The sequence below is a fragment of the Dendrobates tinctorius genome, unplaced genomic scaffold (assembly GCF_039654945.1).
Source record: "Dendrobates tinctorius isolate UK_male_01 unplaced genomic scaffold, ASM3965494v1 ptg000156l, whole genome shotgun sequence".
NCBI classification, from domain to species: Eukaryota; Metazoa; Chordata; class Amphibia; order Anura; family Dendrobatidae; genus Dendrobates; species Dendrobates tinctorius.
In genome coordinates, this window is record NW_027361823.1 from 1,270,006 (window position 1) to 1,290,042 (window position 20,037).

The 20,037-nt window shown below is 45.6% G+C and overlaps 1 protein-coding gene across 4 annotated transcripts in view; it reads left to right on the forward strand.

Moving 5' to 3' along the window:
• Window positions 1-20,037, forward strand: part of LOC141051266 (solute carrier family 22 member 15-like) — a 353,709-nt gene that overhangs the window by 311,219 nt on the left and 22,453 nt on the right. The window lies entirely within an intron of this gene.

Here is a 20,037-nt window from a genome sequence, read left to right on the forward strand (position 1 = left end):
ATAAAGTGCAGCACAGATTCATCTCAACTAAAAGCCAAGATCCTTACATCACGAACAGAACAGACAGGACATTTCATTACTTTTCCAAATCCTTATGAAAGCATTTACAGTATATCCTGCTTTGTACTACTGTACCCAATTTATTATATATTTTACAAGTCAGTCTATTTTATACATATTCCACTAAAAAGGACACCGACTCCGCAGCCCTGGCAGAAAGGCTGCAAAGTGCACAAGTCTTTCTATGCAAGTATAAATCTACAAAGGTATCACACTGGTTTTTGTTTGCCTACTGACAAAGGCATGAACAGTCTATAATTTTAAGGGTTGGTTAATTTTAACATTGAGTGAGAGAATATCAAAAATAAAATCCAGAAAATCAGATTGTATAAATTTATATAAATTTATTTGCATTTTTCAGTGAGAAATAAGTATTTGATCCCCTACCAACCTTTAAGAGTTCTGGCTCCTACAGACCAGTTAGACGCTCCTAATCAACTTGTTACCTGCATTGAAGTCAGCTGTCTTACATAGTCACCTTTATAAAAAGACTCCTGTCCAGAGACTCATTGAATCAGTCAGACTCTAACCTCTACAACATGAGCAATACCAAAGAGCTTTTATAAGGATATCAGGGACAAGATCACATAAAGACCTGCAAAACCATAAGTAAGATGCAAGGTGAGAAGGAGACAACTGTTGATGCAATAGTAAGAAAATGGAAGAAATACAAAATTACTGTCAATCAACATCGATCTGGGGCACTTTGCAAAATCTCACCTCGTGGGGTATCCTTGATCATGAGGAAGATGAGAGATCAGTCTAAAACTACACAGGGGAACTTGTTAATGATCTCAAGGCAGCTGGGACCACAGTCACCAAGAAAACTATTGCTAACACATCACACCATAAAGGTTTAAAATCCTGCAGTGCCCGCAAGATCCCCCTGCTCAAGAAGGCACATGTACAGGCCTGTCTGAAGTTTGCCAATGAACACCTGGATGATTCTGTGAGTGATTAGGAGAAGGTGCTGTGGCCAGATGAGACAATAATTCATGTTATTGGCATTAACTCAACTCGAAGAGAAATGCTGCCTATAACCCAAAGAACACCATCCCCACTGTCAAGCATGGATTTGGAAACATGTTTTAGGGGTGTTTTTCTGCTTAGGGCACAGGACTACTTCACATCAATGGATGGAGCCATGTACCATAAAATCCTGAGTGACAAACTCCTTTCCTCCGCCAGGACATAAAAAATGGGTCTTGACTGGGTCTTCCAGCAAGACAATGACCTAACACATACAGCCTATTCAACAAAAGAGTGGCTCAAAAAGAAGTACATTAAGGTCCTGGAGTGGCCTAGCCAGTCTCCAGATCTTAATCCCATAGAAAACTTATGGAGCGAGTTGAAGCTCCAAGTTGCCAAGCGACAGCCTCAAAATCTTAATGATTAAGAGATGATCTGCAAAGTGGAGTGGACCAAAATTCCTCCTGACATGTTCGCAAATCCATCTACAAAAAAAAGTTTGACTGCTGTGCTTGCCAACAAGTGTTTTGCCACCAAGTATTAAGTCTTGTTTGCCATAGGGATCGAATACGTATTTCTCACTACAAAATGTAAATAAATGTATGCATTGTGATTTTCTGGATTTTATTTTTGATATTCTATCTCTCAATGTTAAAATTAACCTACCATTAAAATTATAGACTGTTCATGTCTGTCAGTGGGAAAACTTACAAAATCAGCAAGGGATCAAATACTTATTTCCTCCACTGTATAGTTAGGTTCAGAAATCTTTGAAACGTGATCAAATTTTCGTGATTTGGGCTCTGCATACCACTATTTTTTTTAGCTAAAATGAAGCAACTGAGATGACTTGAAGTGTAACCTTTCAGGTTTAATTAAAAGGTTTGAACAAAAATATCCCGCGAAACGTTTGCAACTATTTTTGTACAAAGTGTCCTCATTTCAGGAGCGCAAAAGCAATTGGACAAAATAACTTTACCATCAGTGAAATGTTCATTGTTAATACTTTAGAAAATCCTTTGCAGGCAATGACTACCTGTTGTCTGGAAGCCATGGACGTCACCAAACGCTGGGTGTCCCAGGGCTGGATTTAAGAGGTGGGTGGCCCGGGGCCCATTTGGGAGGGAGGCCCATTTTTCAAGGTGTTGCAATATGTAATGCAAAAACACAAAATGAAACGAACACAAGTTTATTTACAAAACTCATTTACACAGAGTAATTCAGGTAAAATCGTTCATTTTTTACAATCCAGGCACTTTCCTTGATTTTCGTGCTGCAAAATCACTAATGTCACTAAAGTCCAATTCACGCAGTATATCTGACTCGATGCTCCTGATAGTCAAATTTACAAGTCGTTCCTGTTGCTGGGCTGTTTATATCAGAGGCTGTTGCTGTGCTGGCTGTATATAGAATAGAGGCTGAGGGGCTGTATAAAGTGTGTACACAGCACTATACTGTAAACAGGTCCACACTATGTACATACAGTATACACAGACACACTGTAATGCAGGATATAGTGTGGACCTGTATATACAGTATGGTACTGTGTAGGACAGGAGCTGCAAGAAAGATACACAGACAGACAAACACACAGACAGACTGAGATCATACTCACCACCACGACACTGTGAAGACTGAACCACTTCGCTCTGGCTCTTCCGTGACTGAAGATCCTTTCCAGAGTGAAGTCCTGCCGCGCTCTGTGGTGGAGAATCCTCTTCTCTTGCCGACATCTTGGCTCCGCCTCCTTCCTCGAAGGTAGCTGAACAAACTCTTATCTGATCTAATCCGTGGGTCAGGGAGCGATATAGCTGAATAGGTAGCGCTGCGCGCCTAGAAGCTTCTGTTGGGATCGGAAAACGCTGCTGCATGCCATAAGCTAAGCATTAAGCACAGGCACTAAGGAAGTCTGGCTAGCCAGGTCAGTGGATGCTTACGCAGGTGCTAGGACTCTGCCGCTCTGCGCCAGCCACTGAGATGTAGGACCGTAGCCAGGTCCCTACACTACACTTTCAATAGTTTCTCTTTTGTTAAATGTTCCTTTTCATTAGAAACGGTTCACAGCATAGAGAGATGTGTATTTTACATGTTTTGAGTTTTTTCCCTATATTGGTGGGTGGCCCAGGGCCCGGGCCCCTTGGGCCCCCACCCCCCTAAATCCGGGCCTGGGGTTTCCTCCTTTGTGATGCTTATTTACTGCAGCTGACTTCAGTTGTTGCTTGTTGGTCTTTCTGCCTCAAGTTTTGTCTTAAGTCTATGAAATTCTGCTCGATGGGGCAGAGATATGGTGATTGAAATCGGCTGTTGTAGAATATTCCTCTTCTTTGCCTTAAAAAAAAGTCTGGGTTGCTTTCGCAGTAGGTTTTAGGTTATTGTCCACCAAAAAAAAGAGCTTGAACCGCACCTCCAAAAATCATACCTGGATCTAATGCCGCTAGGCAAAAATTTATATAGAACTGAACATGAGGTTCTTAGTTTGACATTCTAATCAGACTGTATGAAGCCCACTGCCACTTCACAGCGAACCTTTTAGTGGGTCCATAGCGACCTGACTTAGGAAAGTCTGACTGACGGCTTCACTGTAATGACCCATCCCAAAACCCACACTTACCCCTTCTTAACTTAAATAAGACACGACTGCGTGACATTGGATGTAAAAGGCCACAGCAGCCCCGTTTATTAACACCAAACAAGCAATAACATTTTATCCATAAACGTAGAAATATTCCATAAACATAACCACCAGCAAAAGGAGGGGGGGTAAATGAAGAGTCCATTGTACATGATTGCAACACCAGCTCCACCACGTGCCCTCAGCCGCACCACACCGGCTCAAGGACACCCAGCCGAGTGTTGCCCAACTAATGTCGTGCTGGGACCCAGCCCAGCAGGGACCCACGTTAACATGCCCCGCTGTTACCCAGCACAGCAGGGTCCCACGTTAACATGTCCCGTTGTGACCCAGCACAGCTTGGACCCACCTTAACCAAGTATACCATTGCACCACCAGGGGTAACCCGCTCCTGCACTGGGTTCACCCCCCCGCTCTTTGTGCAATCCACCGACTTCAAATACCCCCCTCCTTTCCGCCGACTGCTGCGACAACGTCAAACCTCTTCTTCTCTTCACCATGTCGATCTCCAGAAGATCCTAAAATTAGGGCGGGAGGGCGGGACGATTCCGGACGTCTGCAAGGTAAGGAATGACCATCCCCCCACAGTTCTGCCCTATATATCCATCCCACCACTGACTACTCCCTGCCAACTCACATTGCACAATAAGCCCCATAGCTCCAACCCACACCTTCCCCACAAACACAAAAGCACTACACCTTAACCCTTCACTAACCCTCAGGCCTAGCATCCCTCCTTAGTCATGTGAGCCCTCCCTGTAGCCCCTTTGGGGCAGGCGTCCGGGCTTGCCTTGACTTAGGAAAGTCTGACTGACGGCTTCACTGTAATGACCCATCCCAAAACCCACACTTACCCCTTCTTAACTTAAATAAGACACGACTGAGTGACATTGGATGTAAAAGGCCACAGCAGCCCCGTTTATTAACACCAAACAAGCAATAACATTTTATCCATAAACGTAGAAATATTCCATAAACATAACCACCAGCAAAAGGAGGGGGGTAAATGAAGAGTCCATTGTACATGATTGCAACACCAGCTCCACCACGTGCCTTCAGCCGCACCACACCGGCTCGAGGACACCCAGCCGAGTGTTGCCCAACCAATGTCCTGCTGGGACCCACGTTAACATGCCCCGCTGTTACCCAGCACAGCAGGGTCCCACGTTAACATGTCCCGCTGTAACCCAGCACAGCTGGGACCCACCTTAACCAAGTATATCATTGCACCACCAGGGGTAACCCGCTCCTGCACTGGGTTCACCCCCCCCGCTCTTTGTGCAATCCACCGACTTCAAATACCCCCCTCCTTTCCGCCACCGCGAGCACGTATGACACCTTGTACGTGCGAGTACCACCGTCCATAGCGACCTTACGGAAATTTTTGCCTAGCGGCATTAGATCAACATATGAGTTTTGGAAGTGCGGTTCATGATCTTTTTTTTTGGTGCATAGCATGTTCTTTCCACTTTCTTGGACCAGCACTCCTCCCATTTTGCACAGGTGATCTTAAATGAGCAGGAGACTGCAAGGAAAAGGGTCTAGCTCATTTTTGCTCTTACTGGAGAGCTTAGGGAAGGTGAGTTTCAATACTCCTTTCATTTGGTGTGGGTTCTGTGTGGCGGCCATTGTTTCTGTGGTTTTGTGCTGGCGGGGCAGCGCAGTCTGTAGTCATAGAGACTCAGACTTGCAGCACGGGTGCTGTGAGGCACCATCCCGTCCACCCTGCTTGTGCATTGTCGCTGCGGTCTGATCAGAATGTTAAACTAAAAACCTTATGTTCAGTTATATATAAATTTTTGCCTAGCGGCATTAGATCGTCCGATTCTTGTAGGTGTTCATGCTCTTTTTTTTTGGGGGGGGGGGGGGGGTTTAGGTCATTTTCTATCTGTACTGTGATGCGCCATCCATTCAACCTTGCTGCATTTAGTTGAATCTAAGCAGAAGTATTGTCCTGGACATACAGAATTCATCCGGTTGCTTCTATCTTCGGGGAGGTCTGGTGGCAGGGACTGGCATCCACCCAGGATATTGTGCATATCGTTACAGTTGCACAGTCCGACTGAATGGGTGAAAGCATTCTTTTGACTTTTTGATGACAGCTTGGTTTGTTGTCACAGTAAATTCTTTGCGATGAGTCACGTAACCATCAATACGGCTTTCTGAAATAGTCAATGCCTGCTTGCCAGTACAGCAGATGTTAGTGTTTTGAATGGCGATAGTAGGGCACTTTTTCCTAACGTGAATAAGTATGTGCCTTTATTGTTTTTCAGAACAAATAGAAGTATGGTATATTATGCTTAGAATACATGCCTGTATACCTACCAATGTGCTCCTTCAAATACTGTGTTGGATAAATGTTGGTCTCCATCTGTACACAGGTGGCCATTTGCGAACCACATGGTAGATATTTGACTTCTGGGCATACATGGTGGGACTTTTGATATTTGTGATAATAAACAGGGCACTTCTGGAGAAAAAGGTGCTATAATATTATCTTCAGTAAATACATCAATACGAGTGCGAAGTCTGTTCGCATCATAACTGACGGATTTTTGATACTGTCTCAATTGGTAACTCAGAGTTTACCCTAACTACTGGTTTTTGGGGTCTTACTATAAACACATGGGACATATTGAATACCCTTAAAGGGGTCTGAATACTTTTCATACCCACTGTATAGGCGATAGTCAGCTTGCCTATATGTAGTTGAATTACTTGCTATGAGCGCTGAATACCGCAGGTCTTCAGGAGACCTCCGGTTGTCATGCCAACCCACCGGTGACCCGTGAACACGTAATGGGGTCACTGGTGGCAGATTTCCTGCCCGATGGCCGGAAACACCCGTTAAATGCCACTTCAGAGTTTGACAGTGGCATTTAACGGTTTAATAGTCGCGGGTGGATCATGATTCCACCCGTGGTTATTGCGGGTATATGTCAGTTGTTCAAAACAGCTGACATGTTCCGGGAAAGATGTGGCTCACCGCCGGAGCCCACATCAAAGGGAGGCAAGCGACATGCGCAGTACTAGTACGGCGCCTGTCGTAAAGGGGTTAATTGAAGTATTAAAGGTTATATTTTAATCCCCCTTTTTTTGCTATATCGACAAACTGCAGTCTAGCTTTTTTACATCTCTGTGTCAGCAGAGGGATCCTCCTGGGTCTCCTGACATAGCATTCCACTTCATTCAAATGTCAACGGATAGTTCGCGCTAACACTGATGCACCATGAGCTTGCAGGACATCTGGAATTTCTTTGGAATTTCATTGGGGCTGCTTATCCACCATTCGGAGTATCCTGCATTGCAACCTTTCATCAATTTTTCTCTGCTGTCCACATCCAGAGAAATTAGCTACAGTGCCGTAGGTTGTAAACTTCTTGATTATGTTGTGCAATGTGGACAAAAGAGCATTGCGATCTCTGGAGATGCACTTGTAACCTTGAGATTGACGACTTGATGTCATGGTATGCCTAGGTTACTTTAGGCAAAAACCCCGGGACCCCTGCGATGTCCCTCAGACTAGGGGAACCCTGTCTGTCCCTCTACCCAGGGTTTACACTGAAGGTGTGCCTGCCTGAGCCTCCACCCTGTCCCTGTCTCCTGTCCAGCCCTAAGCTGAACCCACCTCCCTCCACCCAGTGAGGGCACCAGACCCCACAAATAAGTATGGACAGGGGTAAAAGAAACACCACACAGTTAATACACAAGGGAATACAATAATGTGCAAGGGCAACCAAATATATATATAACAGATTGGAGAAAGAACCACTGAGGGATATACTGCACCAGATATCAGACGCTCCAACACCACCACTGCTGACCGGTATTGCTAGCACTAGGCTAAAGCTATAGTCGGCGACGCCCATAGTCAGGACGAACTATTTAAAGACCAAGGGCGTGGCCCAGCCCTCAGCCAGCATGACAACCTGGTTAACCCTATCCCGACTGGAACAGAATACCCAACAGGGTATTACCGCTGTCTGCCGGACACCCTGGTGTGAACAGTGTCCGACATGACAGTACCCCACCTTCTACGAGGGATCTCCGGAACCTCACCATGTTGAGGACCTGGCTTGTCCGGATGGCGATGATGGAACATAGTAACCAGTCGATCAGCATGAATGTCAGAGGCCGGCACCCATGTCCTCTCCTCAGGACCATAGCCACGCCAGTGGACCAGGTACTGTAGAGTGCGACGCACAACCCTAGAGTCCACTTTGGACACCTCAAATTCCAACGCGCCATCCACCAAGACGGGAGGTGGTGGCCCGGGGGAACCATCCACCAAACCCACGACCTTCTTTAGCAATGCTTTGTGAAATACATTATGAATCTTATACACAGCCGGCAACTCCAAACGAAATGCCACGGGGTTGATCACTGCGGAGATTCTAAATGGGCCAATGAACCTGGGACCCAACTTAAGTGACGGTATCTTGAGCTTAATGTTCCTAGTAGATAACCACACCCAATCACCCACACACAGGTCCGGACCTGGCACACGTCTGCAGTCAGCCACCCGTTTGTACCTGGAACCCACCTTCAACAAGCGCTGCTTGACTCTCCTCCAAACAGACGACAATTGAGCTCCCAACTGGTCCTCCTCAGGGACGCCAACTGAGCACCCCTGAAGCAAGGTGCAAAATTGAGGATGTTGACCATACACACAAAAAAAAGGAGATTCCCCAGACGATTCCTGGCAATGGTTGTTTATTGCGAATTCTGCCAGAGGAAGAAACGCTGACCACTCTTCCTGATTGTCGGAAATAAAACAGCGCAAGTATTGCTCCAGGTTTTGGTTCATCCGCTCAGTCTGTCCATTTGACTGAGGGTGGAAAGCCGATGAATGAGATAATTTGATTCCAAGGCGAGAACAAAAAGCTCTCCAAAACTTTGCCACAAACTGCGTACCTCGATCAGACACAATGTCAGACGGGACACCATGAAGTCTGACCACCTCACGAATAAATATCTGAGCAAGAGTCTTAGCATTGGGCAAAGACGGTAAAGCAACGAAATGTGACATTTTGGAGAAACTATCAACAATTACCAAAATGACCGAGTTCCCTGGCGAGGCGGGCAAGTCAGTAATAAAATCCATGGAAATCTCAGTCCATGGCTTACTGGGCACCCCGAGAGGCTGCAAGCTACCAGCGGGACGGGAACGAGGAGTCTTGGCCCGTGCGCACGTGGTACAGGCAGCCATATATGAGGCCACATCCTGCCGGATTTTAGGCCACCAAAAACGACGCGATACCAGTTCCAGAGTGCTCTTAACCCCTGGATGACCTGCCAGTACCGTGTCGTGATGTTCGCCCAACACTCTAGAGCGTAGATGTAGCGGCACAAAAGATTTATTAGCAGACAACCCCGGCGGTACCACCTCCTGAGCCTCCGCAATCTCTGCCTCAATCTCTGTCGTGATGGCAGATACCACCACACCCTTTTGGAGAATAGGCACCGGCTCTTCACATAACTCTCCACCAGGAAAACACCTGGATAAAGCGTCTGCCTTAACATTCTTCGACCCAGGTCAATAGGTAACAATGAAGTTGAACCGGGTGAAGAATAATGCCCAGCGAGCCTGTCTGGAGGACAGGCGCTTAGCAGATTCTAAATAAAGCAAATTCTTATGGTCGGTTATCACAGTAATCTGATGAACAGCCCCCTCCAAGAAGTGTCGCCACTCCTCAAATGCCAATTTGATGGCCAATAATTCCCTGTTGCCAATATCATAATTACGCTCCGCAGGCGACAGCTTCTTGGAGAAGAAGGCACACGGATGCAACTTGGCCCAAGAAGGGCCCTGAGACAGTACAGCCCCCACTCCAACCTCCGACGCATCCACCTCCACGACAAACGGTGAGGAGACATCGGGCTGCACCAGAATGGGCGCTGAGGCAAAACTATTCTTGAGGAATTCAAACGCCTGTACCGCAGGCTCAGACCAGTCAGAAAAGTCGGTACCCTTCTTAGTCATGTCAGTCAGTGGTTTGGCAATCATAGAGAAGTTCTTAATAAATTTCCTATAGTAATTGGAGAAGCCAAGAAATCGCTGAAGCGCCTTAAGATTATCAGGCCGATCCCAATGTAGTACCGCCTGCACCTTTGCGGTGTCCATCTTAAAACCTGAGGCGGAGATTATATAACCCAAGAACGGTAGCTCCTGTACGAAAAACACACATTTTTCAAGCTTGACATAGAGCCTGTTCTCTCTGAGCAACTGCAGAACCTGTCTAACATGCTCTATATGTGTATCATGGTCGCGAGAGAAAATGAGGATGTTGTCAAGATAAATTATAACGAACCTCCTCAACAGCTGAGAGAAGACATCATTGATGAAGTGTTGAAAGACCGCCGGTGCCATAGTCAACCCAAACGGCATTACCAAACTCTCAAAGTGACCCTCAGGGGTATTGAATGCCGTCTTCCACTCATCCCCCTGACGGACTCATAAGATTGTACGCCCCCCTGAGGTCCAGTTTGGAGAACCACCTGGCACCAACCACTTGGTTGAATAAATCGGGTATAAGTGGCATAGGGTAAGGATCACGGACCGTAATCTGGTTGAGTTCTCTGAAATCCAGACACGGGCGTAAACCGCCATCCTTCTTTTTAACAAAGAAGAAGCCAGCAGCCAGAGGAGAAGAGGAAGGTCTAATATGACCCTTGCTCAGGCTATCCGCAATGTATTCCTTGAGAGCTAGCCTCTCGGGACCTGAGATATTAAACATTCTAGCTTTAGGTAACTTGGCCCCTGGTTTCAACCTAATAGCACAGTCATAGGGGCGATGTGGTGGTAGTTCTGAACAACCCTTCTCAGAAAATACATCCGCATAGTCCAGCAACGGCTCCGGGATACTGGGGGTCAAAGCGGAAATACATGTAGCCAGGCACCTCTCCTGACACTCCCTGCTTCACTGAATTATGTCCTGGGTCTTCCAATCAATAACAGGATTATGCATTGACAACCATGGAAAGCCCAGAACCATCTGAGCCGGTAAGTTACTAAGCACCTTACAAGTTACCCGCTCTGAGTGTAATACTCCGATGTGGAGTTGTATATCCAACACACACTCTGTGATCTCCCCTTGAGACAACGGGGAAGCATTGATGGTAACCACCCGGATGGGGTTCGGCAATTTCTCCACCGGAAATCCCGCTGTATGCGCGAACCTCTCATCAATGAGATTGGCAGCTGAGCCACTATCAATAAATACTGTAATAGAGAGCATTTGCCCCCCAAGTACCACCCTAGCAGGGAGCATACACTGGGAAACCATGACGGAGGATACACAAAGGCTCAGACTAGACTCCTCCAAACCCTCTGAGCCTATCCGTTTTCCGCCGGCGCGCCCTTCTTAGGTACCAGGGGGCAAGCGTTAATAAAATGTCCTCCTTTGCCACAAAAAAAACAGAGCCCCTGCCTTCTGTGCCAAGGACGTTTAGGCTTGTTACTCGGTGACTGTGCTATACCAGCGATCTGCATGGGTTCCACGGATTCACCCGCGGCAACCTCACCGACCACTCCCCCACCTCCCGGAGGCAACGAAACCAGCGCCCCCTGACGGAGACGTCGGTCTATGCGTACTACAAGTGCCATCGCAGCCTCCAGAGAGGCGGGAGTCTCGTACATTAGGAGAGTCTGTTTAACCCTTCCAGAAACCCCATGCAAAAATTGACTTCTAAGCGCAGGGTCATTCCACTGCGTGTCCACCGCCCAGCGCCGGAATTCCGTGCAGTAATCCTCAGCTGGTCGATCACCCTGTAGCAGTGAGCGTATCTTAGACTCTGCTAAGTTTAATCTATCCGGATCGTCATAGATCAAACCCAGAGCAGAGAAAAAAAAATCTACAGATTCAAATGCCGGTGAGTCTGAAGGGAGTGAAAAGGCCCAGGCCTGTGGGTCACCACTCAGCAAAGAAATCACCAAGCCCACGCGTTGAGCCTCATTACCTGAGGAATGTGGACGCATACGGAAATACAATTTGCATGATTCACGAAACACCGTGAACTTACCACGATCACCAGCAAATCGTTCAGGAAGGGGAAACTTGGGCTCAGCTGCCCTGGCTGCAGCCTCAGCAGGTACTGCAGGAGCTGACAGACCTTGTTGCTGGACCGCCCCCCTGAGTTCAGTGACCTGTATGGATAGAGCCTCCAGCTGCTTGGTTAGGGAAAGTATAGGATCCATAGTAAGTAACCCCTATATTCCCTACCTTTTTTTTTTTCTTCTTCTTTCTCTCACTTTATTATTTGGGCCGACTATAATGTCATGGTATGCCTAGGTTACTTTAGGCAAAAACCCCGGGACCCCTGCGATGTCCCTCAGACTAGGGGAACCCTGTCTGTCCCTCTACCCAGGGTTTACACTGAAGGTGTGCCTGCCTGAGCCTCCACCCTGTCCCTGTCTCCTGTCCAGCCCTAAGCTGAACCCACCTCCCTCCACCCAGTGAGGGGACCAGACACCAGACCCCACAAATACGTATGGACAGGGGTAAAAGAAACACCACACAGTTAATACACAAGGGAATACAATAATGTGCAAGGGCAACCAAATATATATATAACAGATTGGAGAAAGAACCACTGAGGGATATACTGCACCAGATATCAGACGCTCCAACACCACCACTGCTGACCGGTATTGCTAGCACTAGGCTAAAGCTATAGTCGGCGACGCCCATAGTCAGGACGAACTATTTAAAGACCAAGGGCGTGGCCCAGCCCTCAGCCAGCATGACAACCTGGTTAACCCTATCCCGACTGGAACAGAATACCCAACAGGGTATTACCGCTGTCTGCCGGACACCCTGGTGTGAACAGTGTCCGACATGACACTTGAGAGCCAAAATTGTTGAAAAATATCAACAGAGAGTTCTCTTCTTTCTGTTCTCTGCTCTTAATGTGGCTCACACAGACACACAATGCAAAAATTGAGTCAACTACTCCCCTCTTTATCTGGTTTCAGGTGTTATTTTCATATTGCCGACACCTGTTACTTGCCACAGCTGAGTGTGGACGAGCATCACGTGCTTGAAACAAAGCTGTTTATCCACAATTTTGGAAAGATGCCAACAATTTTGTCCAATCCATTTTTCGGGTTTTGTGTGAAGTGATGTCTAATTTTCCTTTTTTTTATTTTTTTTTTGTGTTGTTCCAGTATACACAATGGTGATAAACAACATGTGTACAACAAAACATGGGTAATTGCAATAATTTTCTGGGAGAAAGCCTTCATTTTCTGGAACAATTTCAAGGGTGCTACGTTTATTTATTCTGCAATAGTGATTTTTTTTTTCTTGATTGGTGTTTTTTTTATTTTTATTTTTTTAAATCTTTAGATAATTTAATGATTGCCACATTCTAGCCATTAGTCTGTCACCAGCTGAGACTGATGTCTGGTTATTGTTGGCAAAATATTTTATTTGTATTTTAAGTTGACGATGTTAACGATGGTAAAGCAACTAGAACGGTGAAAAACAAAGGAAATTACTCTGGGTCGGTATTGATCCCAAAAGTGATCCCCCTCTAAAGAAGATATACTATAATTAACAGCATGGGGCACAGAGGTGAAAAAGTATAGTTCACTTCAATATCACATGAATGTGGAGTAAAACCCAATGGATGCGACCTGTCCTGCCTGCATTATGAAAGGAAGGTGAAAGCTTTTTTGTAATGTTGTATAAATCTTTTATAGACCAGAGCAATTTTTATTTGCAAAAGAAACCACATTTTTATTTTAAGTGTAAGGCAACGTATTTTTCTGCTTTAAAAATGTCTAACCTTCTTACCTAATGATTGTTCTAGGCTCCCATCGGGAAAACTTTCACATTTCTGCTGGTGACTAATGCATGTAGGTTGATTTTGAGCTAAACTGTATTCTTAACAATTGGAGGGATTTGTCAAGGACTTAATATTGTAGTAGAAGTAATATATATATCGGTAATGTGTGGAATTTGGTCTTAAGCAGGGGTCGATACAGTCAAAAACTATGACCGCATAAAAAGCCATTGATTCCCTGCCAGGCCATTTTTTCACATAGGCCACAGGTCTAGTTTAGGTCTCCAGCCTATGGGGTACAGGGGACTGAGGTTGTCAGCGTCCTTACCAGGGTCTCACTGACATCTGCTGGCATACAGGGCCGGCAGCTGCCTAGGGCCCCTGCTGCCCCAGAGGCCCCCAACCAGTGGCATGTCGCTAATAGCGGCACACCATGCAGCTGCTATGGAGCCTGTGAGTCAGGGAGACCCGCCCGCGAGAAATTAATGTTCAGTGCTCCTCACGCCCATGGGAGTGAAGAGCAGTGAATATTCATTTCACTTTAATAGTGGGCGGCACTGCTAGCAGCAGCCTACGGTTCCTGCAGCAGCTGGGCGATCACGTTTGCCCACTACTAAAGAGAATGAATATTCACTGCTCTCCACACTCTTGTAAGTGGAGAGCAGTGAATATTCATTCCCTTTAGTAACGGACACACATGATCGCCCAGTATCATGAAGCCTGCGACTGCAGCTAACATTGCCTGCTGTTGAGGTGAAATGAATATTCACTGCTGCTATAGTCCTGGGTGTGGGGAGCAGTGAATATTCCGGCAGCTGTCTTCGGCTTGTTAACAGTGCATGACAATACAGTCATGCGCTGCTTACAAGCTGAAATCAGCTGCCGACCTCAGAACAGGTGGTTTGTGTTTTTTTTTTTTTAATGTTTTTTGATGGGGGCCATGCATACCAGGCTGGGGATGAGGGGGGCCATGTATACCAGGATGGGGATGATGGGACCATGCATACCAGGATTGGGATGAGGAGGTCATGCATACAAGGATGGAAATGAGGGCGCCATGCATACCAGGATGGGGATGAGGGTGCATGCATACGAGGATGGGGATGCCATGCATATCAGGATGAGGATGCCATGCATACCAGGATAGGATGAGGGGACCATTTATGCCAGAATGGGGATTAGGGAGGTCTTGCATACCCGGATGGGGATGAGGGGGGGGCCATGCATACCATGATGGGGATGAGGGGGGGCATGCATACCAGGATGGGGATGAGGGGGCCATGCATACCAGGATGGGGATGAAGGGTAAATGCATACCAGGATGGGAAGGGGGGCATGCATACCAGGTTAGGAATGAGGGGGGCATGCATACCAGGATAGGAATGATGGGATCATGCATACCAGGGGACGATGTATACCAGGATGGGGATTGGGACCATTCATACCAAAATAGGGATGAGGGGGCTATGTATACTTCCCAGACGAGTCATAGATGGGGGAAGTCTTCATTACAGTCTCAGCAGAGAAAAAGGAAAGCAAATGAATCCAATAAAACAAGATGTCACTTGTGACTCACTGGATTTAACTGTTTATTTTTTTTTAAATTCATATATACGGTCTGAAGACCACTTGTGTAGACCTGGGATCTACCAAACACTGTTCCCTGGGTTCTTACACTTTTTTTAATTTTGCTTTTCTAACATGTCACAGGAAATGATGCAGATCAGAAGGTGTCCAGATCCTTAGACACCCACCGATTTATTTAAGCCACATAAACACAACTGTACGGGCTCATATTTATCCATGCGCTGTGATCCCAAGTCTATGAGCTCATACACTGCCCTGTATGTGCGCTCATGCAGGAGTACAGCGAGACTTCTGAGAAGTGCATATGTGACAAGTTGTTTGTGTGTTCAGTGGGGTTCTTGAGAATTAGTGAATCGGCGAGTTGTTTCATGCCTTTCCACATGTTAGAAAACTAAAGTAAGTTAAATTACCCTTTAAAATTCCATCAACACCCCAAGTATGGTCTGGTGGCATTTTATCGTGAGCAGGGGAGCGTGTGCATGCACTAGGCGCACCACCAGGAAGTTTGACGTGTGCACACTAGGTGCGCTGCCAGGAAGTGCAGCGCGCAGAGACACCGTAAGTAGGTAGCTTGCCGGCGTCTCTGCATGGAGGGGGTAGGGGAACCATGCAGGGGTGCCGGCATTAGCATTACAATGGCTTCTTTTTAAAGATTAGGCTTTAATTTAATAAGCGTGGAAGCTTTTACACAAAGTTGTCATAACAGAAGCCATTGATTTCAGCAGGATCAACCAAACTATCAAATGCCCCCTGACTGATGATGTCGTTTAAGAATTGGGCATTTCCAGCTGCCCAATCCTTTTTTTTTCTCCTGGAAGTTAATTGGCCACTAGAGAGGTCTGGCAGTTGCTTATTCCCCTCTCCCGATTGAACTCAGTTGATACTTGAAGATGCGATAAAGATGTGCAATCATCATCTCTGGGACCTCCAACTTTCTTCGCCTGCTAACACGGCTCAAAAATGAATGTGGTGTTCAATCCTGTTCAGCTGTTTCTGCAACTGCCATTGACCTGAATTTAGAGAACTGCCAAACGTACGGCCAAATCATCCCATAATTGCCTACAGTGAGAATCCCCGATAACTCTAAACCCGCCCGAGTATTCCTTACAGAGTCACTTATCTGACAAATAGAAGACTAGGGAGCAGACGGATTTGGTGGAACCTTGCTAAATAGTTAATTGGCAGAGTAGCCCCACAAGGTCGTTTTCTACATAAGAAATGAATTAGAAGCTGAATAATCTCCATCTAATTTCACTATGTGCTCAGTGGACTTACAGTTTAAATATACATATATATATTTTTTTTTTACCAATTAGACCCCCGGGGACTTTAATAAAGCCTTTGCAGGAAGCATGCATTATCTAAAGCTAAATTACCTTTTTACATTCTTTCTGACACATTCTTTTTACGGTTGTCTACCAGACGCTAGAATCTTATAACTCAGTGTAACAAATGTTTTAATTATGCTCCATGAAGTCAGCTTTAGAGTCGCATACTCCGTCATTCCTCCCTCAATCTTCGTATTTTTCTTTTAAAGTGTACTTTTGGAGCAAGTCAAGTACTTCTATTGCCTCATTATCAGTATTAGATTGTCATTATGCGGTATTATTCTGCGTGAGAACATTTTATAGCAATTGACATAATGTTTTTTTTTGTTTCAAAAAATGAAGAAAAGAAATTGCTCTCGGAAGATATATTTTGAAGCATTTATGACATTACCATATCTTTCTATGTGGATGAGTCCAATGTTTAGTTGGGTCTCTACAGGCTGTATTACCATGTGGCCATTCGTAAAGGAGGTTTTTATTTAAAGGGAAACTGTGAGCGTTTTTTTGCTACCTCATCTGAGAGCAGCATAATTTAAGGACGGAGATTCTGATTCCAGTGATGTATCACTAAGGCTAGTTTCACATTAGCGTTTACGGCCACAGCGTCGGGCTGCGCATGGCCGCCGCTAAGCCTTGCCCCTGCCGCACCTCCGCTGGTAGCTCCGCCTACGGGCGCATGACGCTGCATGCGTCTTGCGTCCCCTATCTTTATCTCTGGGGATGCAGGCCGTGCGCAGTATGCATTTGGCGGCGCATGCATCCCTTTGACGGTGCGCCGAGCGCAACCAAATGCAACAGGTTGCGTTTGGCGCTGGTCGGCGCACCGTCAAAAGGACGCATGCGCCTCCAAACGCATACTGCGCACGGCCTGCGTCCCCTGTGATAAAGATAGGAGACGCATGCAGCATCATGCGCCCGTAGGCGGAGCTACCGGTGAAGGCGCGGCAGGGGGCGGGGCTTAGCTGCGGCCGTGCGCAGCCCGACGCTGAGGCCGTAAACGCTAATGTGAAATTAGCCTAAGTTTACTGGGGGCAGCAGTTGTGACACAATCAGAGTTTTTAGTTGTAGCAGAGCTCAGAAAGCTAACCCCACCCACACCACAGCTAACCCCACTCACATAACAGCTCAGCTGACCCCACCCAAGCCACAGCTTTCTGTATACATCATTTATTGACAGTCATCTGCTAATTAGTGCTGTGGCAGAGTTGGACCAGGAGGCGCAAGACACACAGTCCGGCAATGATTATCTCCTGCTGATAAAACACTGATTGTATTGAAACTACAGCACACAGCCTAATAAGTGGCACATTTCTGAAATATGTGACTCTGCCACTACATTTTGCTGTCCTCAGATGACATAGCAAAAACCTGCTCACAGATCCCCTTTAAGTAGTGTAAGTCAAGTGATATTATTTTTTATCAGATAAGTGATATGAAAGGTTATGCTTTTTATAATGGAAATTTTTTATATACGGCAAGTAAAAAATAAAGGCTGCCTGTTGAATGACATCAAGCAGAGTTCTTGAAAGCCAAGTGTATTAAAACACAGAAAAATAGAATACAAAATAATTCTGCTAAATACTAATAAAAGTAATTAGAAGTCCCATCCTCCTATAATCGTAGGTTTACGCCACGCTTTTCACAAGACTGCCGTTATTTGAAATCAGGAACATTATTGATGTTAACTCTTCATGTACTAATATGATAATTAGGAAAATGATCATTCTTTCTCCTGAAAGTAACAAGTTCATCTAAGGTGCTCCATTATAAGTATAGTTTCGGAGAAGGATTGTGATGACTCGGATAACTAGCTGTACCATTCCCCGGCCGCCGCTGCTACAGAGGAAATGCAGTGTTACATGAGGCCATTGAAATGATGATCATATGCCGTAATTAGACATAGAGAAAGGGCTTGTCAAGATGAAACAGTCTCTTTAATGCTCAGATATTAATGGACAGAGGTGAGAACATTGTGCAGAGGTCAACCAGCTTCGTAGAAATTCCACCGTACAGTAGATACTTAAAGGGGATATCCCAAGAGACATTCTTTCATTTTCCTGAAATGCTACTGATAGCTGTTTTAAAATAGTCTACAGTGTTTTTATGACCTACCGCAACTATTGTAAAGGGGCTCAGCCATGCCGCTGGCTAGAACTGTCAATATTTAGGAGTACAAGCATGGATCCGGGTGACTGAGAGCCCCTGAAGATAGGAACCTGGGAAGACCCTTTTATAGTTTTTTTTTTATTCCATTTGTTCCTCTTGGTGGTAATTTGTGATGCTTTGGTCAGGCTCTTGACCAAATCGGTTTCCCCATTCCCATGTGACAATATAGTTACTGACTACTTTCCAATCCAGCCTTAAAATCCTAATAGGCTAAGAAGATGCTCTGCTCCTCCACTGACCAGTATACCTGACCGTACTGATCATGGAGTGACTGATCAGGTCTGTTCACCACCATTCAGCGCATTAGGCGGACGAGGACAATATTTGATTTTCATTTGATGGATAATGTACCAAACTACACATCTTGTTATCTTATCCCCCCCCAAAAAAAAAAAAAAACAATTCAAAGTGCCTGTCACTAGGTGTCTCCTTTCTACCCTAGCTGTCCACTGCCTGTTGTCATGGATAATCAGTCTCCAGCATTAGTGAAGCTAAAGATGGATATGTCCTGTAGATGGACAGAAAGCGCACACAATAGGGTGACCCCATTAGAGGACAAAAAATATTTTGTGAACTGGTATTGCTTACTTAGGAGGATATGGGGCACCTCCTTAAAAATAACACTCGCCCCTTCCTCGTGGCTGGGAAATGACTCCCAGATAAAATTTACCAGTAAGGAAAAAAAAATACTTTAAAGATCGGCTGTGCAGTTGGGTAAACTGTTAATACTGCTGTAGTAGTAGTAGAAAAAAGATTTTTTAATTTACCAACGCATCTCAGCACCAAACCCGTGTCTTTTTTTTCAAGCTCAAACACCTGTTTAACTTGAAAATAACTTGAAAAAGATGCAGGTTCATCGTTGAAATACGTAGTTAAATAAAGCCCCTTTTTTTCCTAATTCTACAGCAGCAAAAACTGTTTATCCAGCCTTGCATCCTATCTTTAAAGTTTTTTTTCTTTCTGATGAAGATAGATATGTGGGCAGGTTGTTTCCTCCCCTCCTCTCCTTTTCTATTTGTCAAAGTGCATACAGGTTTAAAAGAAAGGTGGGCTTTGAGTTTGGAGCCGGCAAATGTAAGATGAGAGCAAGAGGTTTCATGCTTGGATGGAAGAGGACACAAAAGTTCCAGTACCTGTAGTGCTGGCACAATACTGGGGAAGAAGAAACTACCCACTCAAAAAGGGTGGATGGCAAGCTGCATAACATGAGAATCTGGACAGTTCCTGGACGTATTACATTGGTGTGGGCACTTGGTACATTGTTGCGGTCAGATGAGGGCTTTTGTACAGGCACTACTCTTTAAACAAACTTTATTTTCTCCATGGCCTAACCCCTGTATTATTGATTTCACTCCTACGTCAGAATACGTAGAGGCCACTATAAGATGCACTGCCAACATACAAACCAACCCCAGCTGTGCCTGGCACCAGAGCTGACAGCATTCCGTCATTTCTGACGTTTTTTTCTTTCTTCTCCTGTTAGCTCTTTGTATTGTTTCCCTTGAATAT